Below are 14,325 nucleotides of genomic sequence, written 5' to 3' on the forward strand. Positions count from 1 at the left end.
TCTTAATTCTGAAAAATGGTTTTTAGTCTAAGCAGTAGTTTGTGTCATATCACACTCGTTAAGTGCTGTGCAAATAGCTGTAATACGCTGCCGAAGTGATTATTATTTTAGCAATATAACATTGCACATTGCTTGCAGGGCAGCTGAGATGTTACTTTAGGATGAAAATAGCAGAGAATCGTCACGCAGGAGTGCATGAAAGCAAGCTCGTGTGATTTCCAGACTTCTAAGCCTGCCCGTGCAGCGTGTTTTGAAAGGGTTCAGTTTGGTAGAAACCCCCTTTTATATACAAATGTAGCACAAGACTGCTCCATGCTGGAGTCAGTCACTCTCCTCCTCAAGTGTCCTCTCTCTGAAAGCAGCTGGGACTTCAACACGACTTGCAAGAAGTCTTAATGGAGGCAGTTGTGGAATAGGTTTTAAAGGAAAATATATCTATTGCATGAATAATTTTTAAATGTCAGGTATGTTAAATAGTGCAGATTTGGACAGCCTTGCAGGATACTACAAATCAGTTACGTTTCACAGTGGAAAACCTGCTGCTGTTTGACAAAGGCTCAGTGATTCAGGCAGGGTAAGCGGGAATTTCTGTCTACCTGTTGCAACAAGCCCGTGTCCTGTGTGCGGTAAGAAGATACCGAATCTCAGGAGTATCTGTTTCCTGGGAATAGATGAACCCAGCTAATTGCCTCTGGAGAGGGCTCTCTTCTAATGCAGGCTTGTGTCCTGCTGCTGGTCTTTACACATACTCTTTTTTTTGTGATACTCAGTACAGAGACTTGCACTTTTCCTATGATCTGTCTGAAACCAGATTTGTTAGCTTCCTGGACACACTGAAATGCCACCCTTCTCTTTCCTCTGCTAGGCTGTTGAAGGGAAAGGTACTGAGGCAGTGGTATTTACTGCATTACATATTGAGGTCCTTGCCAGCCTGAAGTATGATCCTAGGCAGCCTTCCTCATTTGTTTCCACTTCAGTTTTGAATTTATGGCGCATGCATTTGGTGCTCTGGATTGGTACTGGGATTGTTTTTAATCTGAACAAATAAGTGCAAGTCAACAAGTCTTCCTTTTTCATGCATTGAGAAAAAAACCCCAAAAACACGAAGAGAAAAAACATTACTACACCAGTAGCACAAGCAGGGTTAGTGCAGTTTGCTTTCAGACATTGGCATCCCTCTGCTCAGCTATTGCTCCCTTAAAATCATGCTTTTTAAGACTGTAACGCTGTTAAATCTCAGGCTTTAGATTTGCCAACTGTACTGAAGCGATTGTGTTGAAGCCTGGCCTGCATTACCTGCTCTGTGACCTTGCTTCATCAAATCAATAATGGTCAACCATGTGTTCTTTATTTGCACAAAGGGTAAACTCAGTCCAGTCCAGTTTCTAGGCTACCGGCTCTTCGCAAATTCTCCTTTATCTGCAATAGTAAAACCATTATTTTTGGTTCTTTCTGGAGGTTCTTTCTTCAATCCAGGCTAATATTGAACCTGTATAACACCCGTAGTGAGGAAGTGAGCGTTGTCGTCCTCAGGAAGGCAGTAGCATCTCCTGGTCAGAGCAGGGAGGCCAGTCTGTCCCTGGGGTCCCTCGGGTCCCCGTCCACGTGGAGCGAGGAGAGTACGCTGTCAAGCACTTCAGGGGATCGGAAACTTGCAGCGCTGGTTTCCTTCTAACAAAGAAACAGTCAGATGGTTTTTTAATTCTCTCCCTCCTAAGAGCCAAAGGTATTTGTTGGCTTTGTCAAAGCTGGAGACGTCCTTCTTGAAATCAGGTTTTATTGCTTCCCCTTCCTCTTCTGCCTTGCCCCATGCCTGCCGTCATTCAGAACAGGTCCTCCCCTGGTATGCCTGAAGGAATATGGTAAAAGTCAATGATTTCTGGTATCCAGGCCTGGATCGTCACCATCGAAATAAACAGGAGAGAGCGGCACTCTCATGAAATCTGCAAACTGAGGCAGGCAACCAGGCACCAGTTTTAATGAGGTTACATTTTTGAGATGTTCTTTGAAATCATAACAGCTAGAGACCAACTCCCAACTCAAGATAAACAGATAATTTCCACACCAGAAATTCCTGTTAATATTTAAGCAAGGCTTAATCTTCCTCTTGAAGCAAAAATACGCTCTTTCAAAGGAACTTTATTTAAGAGGAGAATGTTTCTTCAAAAGTATTTTAACAGCTCAGATGATAGCTAAATATATCATCATCAGGCTTCAGGCATTAATCATTAGGAATAACACAGATACCTTGTATTTTAGGAACTGGTGCAGCAACTGCGGTTTATTAAATAAATCCTCGTGGAAGGACTCCATGATTTCTCATCAGAGTGAGGGATGGCAGCAGGGAGCTTCCAGTTGCCACATACCTCACCTATAATGCCGAGGACTGTGTACCAGCTGCATACGTGCCTTTCCAATGTTTAAGGACACGGCACCTTTCAGTGTAGGACAAATGACCAAAAGTGGATGAATGAGGATCGCTTAGTAAGAGTCTTTTTTTTTTTTTTTTTTTTTTTAAATATTAATAAGGCTATGCTATAACACTCAGCACTTCTAATATTAGAAAAGCGTAGCAACAAAGAAAGTAGGGCAGCTTTATTAAGGACATTATGGAACCACAAATCTAATGCAGTACACATTGGGCAGTGTCCCACATAGAGTATATGTGGGACACTGTAAAACGTATGACTGTGCTCCTATTGTTCTAACAAGAGACAAGACAAAGGAGGGTGCTGAACACAGCGATGCAATCACTGGCAATGTTCAGCTAAATATCTCTGTCAGATGCATAATTTTTATTATTTACCATGAAAAGCTAGGCTGGCTTTAATCACATTTACAAACCATTTTATAAATCCAGGGTTAGAGCGTTTACCCTCAGACTTTAGACTTAACCGGATTTGATTCCACAGAGAAATAGTTTTAAATGTAGTGAACGTTGTGATTGGGCAAGGCTCAAAGGCAAATCAAAAATAAGCATGAAGCACTTGCCATGAAATCATGCACATCTTGAAAGGAGAAATGCTTGCATTTCCTTTCATTCATTTCACACTTGAAAAAATGCAGGCATTTCAGATCCCCATCGAGGGAAGGAACAGCTCTGTGATTTGAGTGTTGGAATTTGATGTTCTCATTTTTGCATTGTTTTCATCATTTTAGATATCTGAGCAAAGAATCACCGTGCCGTTCATCTGGCATAGAAAATGGCCCAGAATTAAATTGTGACTCATTTTCCTGACAATAAAGGAGGAGGAAATATTAACTCTTTTCCCACAGCAATTGCCCTAAGCCTAGATTCAAAGCAGTCTCATGTGGATGCAAATTCTGCTTTTCTCTATGTTAAACTCAGCAAATAATCACAGTCACAAGGCTTTACAATCCTGCAGTTATGCCTTTCATTCAAGGCAGACAAACCTGCCTGGAGTCAGTTCTCCCGCATCAGACTTGCAGTAGAGCTAACCAGGAGCTAACAAGTTTTAGTGGCCCCCAATGTCATCTCCTGTTTCTCTTTTTTACCTTGGGCAGCGCATCATGCAGTGGTACTTGATCTGAATATTGTGGGCTGCCAGCATGCTGCACTCAGCATGTTTATTTTGAAAAAAGAAACAACAAACACACACCCCAAAAGCAGTTCTAAACAGTCTTGCAATAATTTAGAGGGATCAGGAAGTTTGGTAACCTGCACGCACAGCAGCATCCTGGCAGAAGGACTGGGCTGCCCTTGGAAACGCCGCAGAGCCCGAGTCCTTCCTGTTCCTGGAAGAAGATGTAATTGCAGTGAGCGGTGCGGTGGGATTTTGAAAGTCTCCCACAGGCATCTAGGGGAGTTACGCTGCTGCTGCTGCTCCTACTGCTGCTGCGTTTGGGCTGGGCTGGTTTACTACAAAACGTGGGCAGGATATGTAATGCTGGAGGGAGTCTGAGACAGACAGAAAGGAGGGAAGGAGCGGACGAGTCCCAGGTAACAAGCACTGTGGTAAATAGCATCGCTTTCCCTGGGCTGAACCGATGCATCAAGGCTGCTTCGTTTTTCTTTTCATCTCCTGACTTCCCAGGATGCCAAAATCCAGCTCTCTGGTTTTCTCCCTTCAGATGCCGTAGGTCCCTGTTCCCTGCACGCCCTAGGAACCTCACGGGTTGCACCTTGCCGCGCCACGGAAGTCTCGGGCTCTTCTTTCTGGTCAGACCTACTTGATGGTTTCAGAGGTATCTATCTCTCCATCACGAGAGATCTGTGGGGAACATAAATGGGACTACAGAAGGGTAGAGAGATGGGTGTTTGGAGAGGGGAAAGGCCAGGCAGAAAACACAAGTGCCTTGCTCCTCAGAAAGGCAGTACAAAGAAACGGGAGGCAAAAAGTACATTTTCTGGAAGCCCTTTGCGAGCGAGGGCTGGGAGCGAACAGAGGTGAACCACAACAGCAGCAAGCAGCGACAGGGTTAGCAGCGTGCCTCCTTCCTCCTCTCTTTTGTGGCCACAGAGGCACGTAAACTTGCTCCCTCCTGTTGTGAAAAATCAGTTGGGTGGAGCGATTTATATCCATGGGACTTAAACAATCTATTTTAATTGACACTTAAAGGAGAAAGCAAGTAACCTTAAATAAAGTTACCAGGTATTATTCCTGTTTTGCATTTCTATTCACTCATTTTTCCAAAGAACGGTTGGTTCCTAGTAGTTGGTAAGCACTGAGGTTTCTTCCGTAGCACCTGAAGCCTTTTGCTGTATTTCATACTTTCTTCTTTTGCTAACTTAGAATCTGATACGTATATATTGAAATACTTAAACAACTGAAATTTTTATTCAAACCCTTAATGTTTACCTTTTATTATATTAGAAAATGGCAAATGATATTTTGCATTTACTAGGTAATTCAATCTTTTTCTTAGGAGTAATGTTGAATTGCCTTTGGATAGAAATTAGGTTATAATAACATACAAAAAGGGAACATCATTGTTTTTCGTTATTAGATAAAGTCATACTAAATTATTTGAATGTGAAAGAAGAGGGTTTCAAAACACATTTTGCATTTAACATTAACTGAATTATTAAATGAAGAAAATTGTCGTTCATGAAATAAACTGTTAACCAGTGCTTAAACAGCCTAGAACGAGTAGATCTCAGGCCTGGTGTCTCGATTTATTCATAGGATGGTGGGTAGGAAAAAGAAATTTCCAGCTTTTTTAACCTGTAATTAATTTCTCATTTCTAATGAACAAGTCATTGATGAAGCTAAACAGAAGAAACTTAAATAAAGGCAATACACTTTCCTTACTTGCAATAAAAGCTCCAAGTGAAAAAAGCTTGTTGCTCACTTCAAATAAGCAGTTGTCCCAGAAGTTTACCTACTGCCTTGGCTCCCCATTTCAGTGCTCTGCCTTTCTTTAAAACTTTGTTAGCAAACGTGTTACTAAAATACCGAGTTTTTAATTTGAGCAAGGACAGGACCTCAGGTCTCCCCTCCTCCTCAGCAGCCAGTGCCCTCTCTTGTGAGCTGCGAGGTCATAGTACGCTTAGGAAAGATGGAAATTCTCCACAGGGAGTGGAAGGGCTCGGCTGGGAGGGAGAGGCTGAGAGCTGCTGGGAGCCTGAATGCCAGATCAACCTCCCAAAAGGTGGGAGATGAGATTTCACATTCCCTCGGGGCAGATGGAGGGGGCTGAATTTGATTATTCTATAGCTTGAACTAATGCCTTAACTGCAAAATTTGTGCATAAGAGAGAAACTAGCAGTCACTTCCAGATTTGCTGGGGGGAAGGTGAGATGAACTTTGACTCCAGATGCAGAACGGGTTGGAATGCACCAGTTTGGGTACCGCGGTGGCATTTAAATGCAAGACGTGCAGCTCAGCCTTGTCAAAGATGTGTGTGTTTGGCTGCATGGACAGCAACAAAAAGCCATGCATTGAAAGTGATGCTTCTCAAATCCAGAGCAACCTGCATCTTTTGGGAAACAAATCAAAGGGCTATTTTGTGTAATCACCACAGAAGCTTTTATTTGCAACCAAATACAATTAGGGATGTTCAGTATTTGTATTTTCCCCATTCTGTCTGTTCATGCTGTCATTGGTGATAATTTCATTTTGTTTTTAAATTGTGGTGCTTCCACAGATCAACTTCTGATATTTTACAGACCGTTAGTAGTTTCCAGACTGGAAACTACTTTGACCCTGGGGATTCAACCATTGGAAAGCTAAGTGTGCGGAAAGGTTGGGAGCAGAGAAGGATAAAACTGGATTTTGTGACTGCCAAAAATATTAAACTCTCCTAAATCTAGCACAGAGTATTTTCCCATGTCACAATCAGCACATCCCGGAACAGAAACCAGATCTTCTGAGTTCCAGCCCAAAACCTCTCCACTGGGCCATGGTTATTGCATCTGCATTAGTTTTGCATTCCCACGTCTGGTAGAAAAGCACAGTTTTAAAGTCTTAAACTCCCGATGAAACCTTCATTAACACCAAGAAGCTTCCAAGGTATCCTCAACACTGCTGACTGACTCCAAGTTTACTCCTCTTGAATTAGACTTGTTGCACAGCCGGCTTACGTTGATCATTTGCAGGAAAGAGGTTTCTCTGTTTTTGTGTGATGCATTGATTAGAACCACCACCCCGTTTCTACCAGGGGAAGTAGATGATTCATGCCATGAGACCTACTTTCCCACATAGTTCAGACACATTGGCTACTTCTCTCTGCTCGAGGGAACCAAGATTTATTCTGGACAGACAGTCCAACCTAGTGAGAGATCCCTCTGAGGTCAAGGAGACTTCCAGAGGTGCTGGTCAGGCCACATTCAGCACTGTGGAGTCTTTCTAAATTAGATCTCAGGAGTGGACAAAGTGAGATACATAAGTGTGGATTTGGACTATGCAAACCAAGATGCTGAGATCAAGATTTCCAGAAACCAAGATTTCTGGTCTATTGTCACGTGAAGATTGAGCCCTGCTGCCCCTGGAAAATGTTTTCAGCGTTTGTGCTGTGCTTGCTTTCTTGATTAAATACAGAAGTTGCCTGCATGCTCATAAACCTCCAGGGAAGGAGAAGTACCGCTGAGTTTTAAAGAGCTTTAAAAGCATAAGATGGCCTAATTTCCTCTCATGATTCTCTAAACTCTCTCCTAATTTCCCGTCAAACAGCTGCCACATTAATCAAATTGCAGCTTGCATGGCAAACCCGTGATGTGGCCAGTTTCTGTGCTGTAACTGTTTAGTGCTCCTTCAACTGACTTCTGAAAGCCTGGTTCAAATGGATAATTTTTTTCCATTCGGTTCATCTTCAAAGTTGGGAGAACTTTGTCTTTCCCAATATACTGGTATAGAAAAATCTTTTCAGTAGGAGAAGAGATATATATACACCATGAACAGGCATTACCTTTTTATCATGCAAGCCTACTGGATTCCCTGAAACAAAACAGAAATTACTGGCACAGGAATGTCTGATCAATATGTGGAGGAAATTTCTGTGTTCTACACAGAAGATGCAAGGGAAGGGGAGAGACAAGAGAGAAGAGAGAAGCAGAATTTGCTGCCTTAGAAAAGGAAGATGAAGATGTTCAAAAGAAATGTCAGGTAAGACAGGGAAAGTAGGGAACTTGAAAAAAATTCTGTTTACAAGAGGTCCCCAAAAGAGACAGCATAAAATGAGCGCTGAACTGTAGAGCAACGTGGATGACCAGTCTGGCATTTGCTCACTTTTTGTTTGCAGGGAGCAAAACTCAGAACAGCTTTTGGCAGAAACAAAGTGTTTGGGGCATCTCATCTCTCTCCGGGAATTTGCTTCAGAGTTTCACAAGTAGCTCTTCCAGTTACCCGAATAGTCATGGAAAAATGCTAAAAGAGTCTACCCCCCACCCCCCGCCTCTTTTTAATTGCTTGCTGGAAACTTTTCACACTATCCATTACACAAGGCCTGTCAAACCTCCCTTCCAAACAAGCTGGACTCCTTGCGATTCCCCAAGGGAAGAGGTGAGTTTAATGTTTGCTGCCAGTAGGTTGGGCTGCAGAGCACTTTGGTAACCTCCCCTCCCTGAAGTATTCCTCTTCCTTTGACCTGCAACAAGCTCAGCACTTGTGTGTGGGGAAGAGCAAAGGAGCTGGAGATAACCTTGCGCCTGGCGACCACTCTTGTCCCTTCCCTTTTGAAATCAAAACCCAGCTCTTTGCAACAGCAGAGGCTCTTGAGAGGCAAAGAGGGGACTGGGGTTCATGCCCCTTCACAAACGGGTCGGGGAGCCGCGGCGATGGCCTGGCAGCAGTGCACAAGGGCCGTGGGAGGGCTGCATCACCTCCCTAGGGGCAACCATGAGCCCCCGCGGCCATGGCCCTGCCCCAATGAGGCCGCCTTTCAGCCCTGCCGACTGAGGAAAAGCTCCTGAAGCCCAGAAGTCTCCCAAACCCCCAGCAGAGGTTTAGCGATGCAGCAAAACCCCTTCCCTTGGCTATGAAGCCCAAAATAGTGTGTTTTCCAGGTGGGCAGCTCGTACACACATAACCAACCTTCTCTTGGAGAGAAGTGAGCCCAGAGGATACCAACATCCAAATAAGTGCAGGAGAAAAAAGAGGAACCACAGCCGAGGCACAGGTAAGGGGTCTGGATGTCTCCTGTTGCCTTTGTATGGACACCGTGCCAAATCAACATTTGAGGGAGGTTTTTACTTTTATCCTTTATACTTTTTATATCATCTTGCTGGGTCATCTGGCAGACCAGTTGGTGTTTCCGCATGGGAGCCATGTCTGGAAATTTTGGGGTTCCCTGGAGAGTGGAAGCTCACCAGGCATGCACTGGGTGCTCAGTAAGCGCAGCCTTTCCATGTGTGGGTATGGCATTGTCATGCAGCCACACCATAGGTCCGACGCTTGCTGGTGGCACTGCACTTACCCAGCACACAAATACCATCAGTACAACACATGCACAACACGATCATGGCTATCCAGAAACCTAGGGGCTACTAAGGAGGCATTATGTCACACACGTGGACATCTTTGTACCCAAAATCTCCTAGGGGCCCTCAACATGGATCTTCTTCTTTCATCTGCAGAAAGGCTTAGCCATCCTTGTTGAATGGCCCCTGTGCAAGTCCCCGTATCCGTAATTCATCTGGTGTGCAGGCTCTGCTCCAACAGGCTGCATGTGATGCCTCTTTTCAGCCAAGCTAGTGGGAGCTGTGTTGATCTTTACTTATCTCCAACTGCTTCTTCACCCATTTGTTACATATATATCAGTGCCTTTTCACGTCACAGAAATAATTTTTAATATGGCCATAGAGCTGTCTGTGTAAGATGCCACATTACGACAAATAAGGCATTTTGTGTTCACATAATGCCTACTCCTTTTCAGCAGCAGGTCCCAAAGCACTTTATAAATGAGTCTGGCATCTTTATCTCCAATTCTAACACGGGGACATTGAGGCGCAGGAAGGTGGGTAATCTACGGTCAGTCTCAGCTCAGCAGTGAGTCCAGGGATAGAAACAATTTCTACTCCACTCGAGTTCAATATTGTATGAACAGGGAACCCTGGGTTTGGTTATTGGGGATTTAAGCCTCAGTTTACCACTTAGTTTCAGATACCTTGCATATCTTACACCTTTTCTCTCCCCAGTTGCAGAAACCCAGTGTTGTGCACCTCACCCTTCTCTCCACGGCAGAACAGATGGGAGCCAGCTGACAGCAATCCACTTCTTTTTAGCACACATGTGATTTCTGATCGAAAGCCAGCAGCTTGGTTGGCAGGAAAAGACTGAAAAATATCATTGCAATTAATGTGGAGAAACTTGAATCTACAACACTATCAGCAATTCTGCAGAATGAAACAGAAGTGCAAAAAGACTAAGCAATGCTTTGCAAGCCATATGGATGGGTTTTTTCAGGGAATGCTGGACAATTTTTAATAGACCAGTTGGATGGGCAAATTCCTGTGATTTTAGGGCAGGGCACAGGATGACAGAAAGTCTGTGTGCTGGTTTTGGCTAGGGTTAAACCACGACAGTCTGCTAGATTGGCATCTCTGGTGGACAAAGGAAAAGGAAAGGCATTTCAGAAGGTGGATATCAGAACCACAGAGGGCTTAATACTGCTGCGTTAATGCAGACAAAAACTCTTTAATGGCAATCTGCCTGGGTTGGGGTTGCAGAACCTCTGTCAAATTAAGAAGCAGAAGAGTGAGATCGATACAGAGCAGAGTACCAATTAACATCCCTGGTTTTCAAGAGCATCCTTCATTTGTCCTCTAAAATTTCCTTTGTTTCTGTCACAGTTCAATAGAAAGCACTGAAATTTCCCTTAGAAGTTATGAAGCAGGTTGCAGCTAGCAGGAGAAGCGACACCATATACATTAGAAATCTGTGTTAATCATACATAGAAAAACAACTTCCAAGTTTAAATATGTATGGTTCCTTGCCTTAGATCAGAGATTTACTTGAGAAACAGACATGATTTGTTAAGTAAATGCTTTTTTTATTCTCCTCAGAGATATGTTTCCTTAATATAGTGTATATCCTTGTATATATAATACAGCGACATTAGGGAAAATACAAACAAACTGCAGTGAGGACAGAAAATGCTTAGATCAGTGTCTCCCTCTGAGACCCAGGCAGCTGCAGCTCCAGCATCTCTCTTTGTTCCCATTCTCCCTAAGCCCCCCAGCAAACATTTAAAAAGCAGAGTTTCAGCCTGGAGGTAGAATTTCAGGACTTCAGTTGGTTGGGTGCAGCTGCTTACATTACCTTGTTTCTTTTTCAGGACAGGTCTCCACTGCAGGGCTGAACCAGCCAGCCAGGGTGAGTTTTATCCCTTGCTTTTTTACCTCCCTCCCTTCCTTTTTTATGAAATCTTCTGCATTTTTGCTTCTTATGGTGAATGCTGGAGAAACACTTCAAAGCCAACAGGCAGAGACGGCAGCGACTGGCCGCAAGCAGAGCAGGAAGCCCGGCTGCACCACAAACAGGCGCTGCACGTTTGCGGTCGCTGAGGTCCACTTGCCATTTTGTCACGGGGTGAGTCTTGCTTGGCAGCTGTACCCACAAGCCTGGAGAGTGTGACATCATCAGCCTGAGCCTTGAGTAAGCCACCAGCACCTTCCTACGTCTGCAAAACGCTCTCCTGCCTCACTGGGCTGCTGAGGGGCTGCATTTTGCATAGTGGTGTTTTTTATCTCCCATCTTACAATCACAGAATGGTTTGGGTTGGAAGGGACCTCAAAGATCATCTAGTTCCAACCCCCCTGCTGCGGGCAGGGACACCCTCCACTAGACCACGTTGCCCAAAGCCTCATCCATCCTGGCCTTGAACACTTCCAGGGAGGGGGCATCCACAACTTCTCTGGGCAACCTGTTCCAGTGCCTCACCACCCTCATAGAAAAGAATTTATTCCTAACTTCTGATCTAAATCGACCCTCCTTCAGCTTAAACCCATTACCCCTTGTCCTGTCACTCCATGCCCTTGTAAACAGTCTGTCTCCAGCTTTCCTGTAGGCCCCTTCAGGTACTGGAAGGTTGCTCTAAGGTGTCCCCAGAGCTTTCTCTTCTCCAGGCTGAACAATCCCAACTCTCTCAGCCTGTCCTCATAGGAGAGGTGCTCCAGCCCTCCGATCGGTTTCATGGCCCTCCTCTGGACTCTCTCCCACAGCTCCATGTCTTGTACTGACAGTACAAGTACAAGTACATCCCCAGAGCTGGACGCAGTACTGCATGTGGGGTGTCACGAGAGCCGAGTAGAGGGGCAGGATCACCTCCCTCGACCTGCTGGTCACACCTCTTTTGATGCAGCCCAGGACAGGGTTGCCTTTCTGGGCTGCAAGTGCACACTGCTGGCTCACGTCCAATATTTCATCCACCAATATCCCCAAGTCCTTCTTCACAGGGCTGCTCTCAGTCCATCTTGAGTATCAGAGCACTTTGGAGGAGCAAAGCCTGACTACCTTGAATTGCACAGGTATTCAAAATGACAGCAAAAATAATGAGGAATAACAGCTGGGAGTTTTTCACAACCTGCTCACTGTCAGAAGCACTGCAGGAAATTCGCATTGCTTCAGGATGGAATGCTTTAGGGTCTTTATGTAGCCTACCAGAGTGTTTTCACCTAAGCACTGGCCTCCTCCCTCTTTCCCTTCCTCTCCCCTAAGGAGCACATCAGTTCAGATCCCTCTGGCAGGGGCAATGCACTACCAGACACTATTTTCCCAAGGGAAGTAAGGGACATCCCAGCCACGGACAGGTCACATAACAGAAGGCTTCAGGAAGGTGGCAACTTTAATTGCTCTGTATTAACTTAATTAATTTTAGTTAATTGCTCTGGTGAGAGCAGCCTGCTGTTAGCTGTACCTCCTCCCTGTGAGGGGCTGAATCCACTGGATTTGTTCTGAGTAGGGAACAAAAAAATCGATTGACCTGAGCAGGGGTGGCCGAGGTGACGAGGGTGACACCAGGGATGGTGGCATACCCCAGGAAGCAGCATAGTGCAGCCGGATGGGGGTATGCATCCATCCAGCCCCTGTGTATCGCTGCCCTGGGAAGGTTTTAGGGCTGACACTTTGTCCAGGGGAGCAACTCCCCGTAGTTGAGGGTTTTGAGTCGCAGTGTGCAGGAGCCAATGCATGACACACGACACTTGCATTCAGGGAGCGAGCTCTGCCTCTGCTCCTCTTCCTCCCCATCACTCCGTGCTCTGCACCACGCTGAGAGGTTTGGCCGTAAGCTCACCTGGCCACCTCCCGCGTTTCAGTGAGGGAGGGTCCTTTGCTTGGCTATTTAATTGGCAGGGCCCCAGCTGTGCACAGCCTTACACACACGTGTAGTCCTACTTACACCTCTGGCCAGTCAAACTAAGTCACCAGACTACAGACATAAGACTACGTAAGAAAAGCATAAATGTTCAAAGAGCATGAGACTGATGTCCCTGCAAGCTGTCACTTTGCTGCTTCTTTGGGAAAGAGGCCTGTCTACATAAACAAGGGCAACAATTAATTAAAGAAATTAAGGGAATGGGGAGAGGTGATTTACAATCTCCATGTCCAAATTCAGCCCATTCTGTCCCACAGCCAGATTCCACTTTAGCTACATCGGGTTAATGTTTGGGATCAGCATTGGTAGCAATGTGTATATAGCAATTCAGCTGGAAATCTAAAATGTGATCAGACCTGGTAAAAGCAAGCTTATTGGTATTTATTTTTCATAACTCGAACAAAGCCATCTTTCGTCCCCACATTGCCTTTTGTTTAAGTTTGTATTGTGTTACAGTGGCTCCACCATGCTGCACCCATCATATCGTCTTATGATTCTGAAGAAACAAATCATATTTGATTTTGTCACCTGAATTTCATTTATTGCCAGAGACAGATTGCTGGCACTCGTGCAGTTCATTTTAGGTTTATATGAGAAAGGCTTTTGAGATGAGGAACAATGAGGGGTCAGGATTTCCATCTAGAGCTGTATTTCTAGACCATTTTACCATTTATAAAAATTCACTCCAGCTGAAAAGTAGATTATTTTTACTTATTGATACAATTGGTAATTCTTGTATTTCAGAAGTGTAAAGGAAAACATCGTAGATATTTTCTGCTCACACGCATTGCAAGGGCATGGATCAGTGAGTAGGGAAACAGGGAAACAGATGAAGGATTTGGACACGTAAAGCAACAGGAGGGATATTTTCTCTGTGCCCACTGCTCTGGGTGAGCAAGAGACACAGATTTTGTTTTGGAGCCTGCCTGCTGCACAACTGAGACACAGGCATTTTGGCCCAGTATCCAAAGGTGAGGAGCCGCAGCGCCCTGCTGGTATCCTCCAGCAGGGTCAGCGGGGTTTAGTTCGGGATTGCCGGATCCGGCAGCCCGAGAGAGGTGAGGCTGCTGCAGCTCCACTCCCCCAGGTCCAACCCATAGCACAGCCGAGAATATATTCCCAGTAGGCACACACAAACACGGGTATATGCCATGTACATGTATATACATAGACACACAGAGCTGGCCACACAGATCAATACAGAAACACTCAGCATTTACACAGCACCAACAGCCTTGTTCCTCTATTAGTGGTACAAAAATAGATGTATCAGAGAATCATAGAATCATAGAATTATAGAAACATAGAATAGTTTGGGTTGGAAGGGCCCTTTAAAGGACATCTAGTCCAACCCCCCTGCAATAAACAGGGACATCTTCAGCTAGATCAGATTGCTCAGAGCCCTGTCCAACCTGGCCTTGCATGTGTCCAGGGATGGGGCATCTACCACCTCTCTGGGCAACCTGTTCCAGTGTTTTACCACCCTCATTGTAAAAAATGTCTTCCTTATATCTAATCTAAATCTGCCATCTTTTAGTTTAAAGCCATTAC

The 14,325-nt window shown here is 44.9% G+C and overlaps 1 protein-coding gene across 1 annotated transcript in view; it reads right to left on the reverse strand.

Annotated features, from left to right (window-relative positions):
- Positions 1-14,325, reverse strand: part of TBC1D7 (TBC1 domain family member 7) — a 258,846-nt gene that overhangs the window by 114,666 nt on the left and 129,855 nt on the right. The gene's annotated exons all lie outside the window — the stretch shown is intronic.

Source organism: Balearica regulorum, chromosome 2 (assembly GCF_011004875.1).
Source record: "Balearica regulorum gibbericeps isolate bBalReg1 chromosome 2, bBalReg1.pri, whole genome shotgun sequence".
Lineage (NCBI taxonomy): Eukaryota > Metazoa > Chordata > Aves > Gruiformes > Gruidae > Balearica > Balearica regulorum.